The following is a 1,676-nucleotide window of genomic DNA, read 5'->3' on the forward strand; positions in this document are numbered from 1 at the left end:
TGTGTTTGCACTTAACTAGTGTTTTCAAAGATGGTCTATGTGTCTGTGAACTGTGAGGTGCTCGGGTAGTGTACGGCAGATCCACCCCCAAGCACAGCAGAGGGGCAGGGAAGGCCCTGTCTCTTGGCAGGGGCAAGCAGACCCTCACCACCAGAGCAGAAGGGCAGCCCCCTCCCCCCTCTCTCTCTCTCTCTCTCTCTCTCTCTCTCTCTCTCTCTCTCTCTCTCTCCCTCTCTCGCTGGGCAGGGGCCAGCAGTTCCCATGGGTGAAACGGTCTTTTTCCAGCGGAAATTTGTCCAAAACCCGCCCAGGGGTCGTCACCACCACCAGAGCGGCTGGGCAGGCCCCATCTCTCCCCGGGCAGGCAGCCTCTCTCCCTGGGCAGGCTGGGCCTGTGGCCTGGGTGAATTTTCGGCCTCCTGGAAAACTTTCGGCAGGGTCCGCCCCCTCCCTGGGCACGGGCGGCGGCTCCCCTGGGTGAGCGTCCCCTTTTCGGTGAGATTTTGTCAAAGTCCAAAATCCACCCCGGGGTCACCACCACCACCACCACCACCACCACCACCACCAGAGCGGCTGGGCAGGCCCCATCTCTCCCCGGGCAGGCAGCCTCTCTCCCTGGGCAGGCTGGGCCTGTGGCCTGGGTGAATTTTCGGCCTCCTGGAAAACTTTCGGCAGGGTCCGCCCCCTCCCTGGGCACGGGCGGCGGCTCCCCTGGGTGAGCGTCCCCTTTTCGGTGAGATTTTGTCAAAGTCCAAAATCCACCCCGGGGTCACCACCACCACCACCACCACCACCACCACCAGAGCGGCTGGGCAGGCCCCATCTCTCCCCGGGCAGGCAGCCTCTCTCCCTGGGCAGGCTGGGCCTGTGGCCTGGGTGAATTTTCGGCCTCCTGGAAAACTTTCGGCAGGGTCCGCCCCCTCCCTGGGCACGGGCGGCGGCTCCCCTGGGTGAGCGTCCCCTTTTCGGTGAGATTTTGTCAAAGTCCAAAATCCACCCCGGGGTCACCACCACCACCACCACCACCACCACCAGAGCGGCTGGGCAGGCCCCATCTCTCCCCGGGCAGGCAGCCTCTCTCCCTGGGCAGGCTGGGCCTGTGGCCTGGGTGAATTTTCGGCCTCCTGGAAAACTTTCGGCAGGGTCCGCCCCCTCCCTGGGCACGGGCGGCGGCTCCCCTGGGCGAGCGTCCCCTTTTCGGTGAGATTTTGTCAAAGTCCAAAATCCACCCCGGGGTCACCACCACCACCACCACCACCACCACCACCAGAGCGGCTGGGCAGGCCCCATCTCTCCCCGGGCAGGCAGCCTCTCTCCCTGGGCAGGCTGGGCCTGTGGCCTGGGTGAATTTTCGGCCTCCTGGAAAACTTTCGGCAGGGCCTCCCTCTGGGCAGGCTCGGCGGATCGCCTGGGTGATTATCGGCTGGGTCTTCATACCCAGTCAAAATTTGTCTAAGCCCGAAATCCACCCCGGGGTTCACCACCTCCGCAGCAGGGCAGGCCCTCCCTCTGGGCAGGCCGGGCCTGTGGCCTGGGTGAATTTTCGGCTGGGTCTTCATACCCAGTCAAAATTCGTCTAAGTCCGAAATCCACCCCGGGGTCACCACCTCCGCAGCAGGGCAGGCCCTCCCTCTGGGCAGGCTCGGCGGATCGCCTGGGTGATTATCGGCTGGGTC

This window comes from Trichomycterus rosablanca, unplaced genomic scaffold (genome assembly GCF_030014385.1).
Source record: "Trichomycterus rosablanca isolate fTriRos1 unplaced genomic scaffold, fTriRos1.hap1 scaffold_191, whole genome shotgun sequence".
NCBI lineage: Eukaryota > Metazoa > Chordata > Actinopteri > Siluriformes > Trichomycteridae > Trichomycterus > Trichomycterus rosablanca.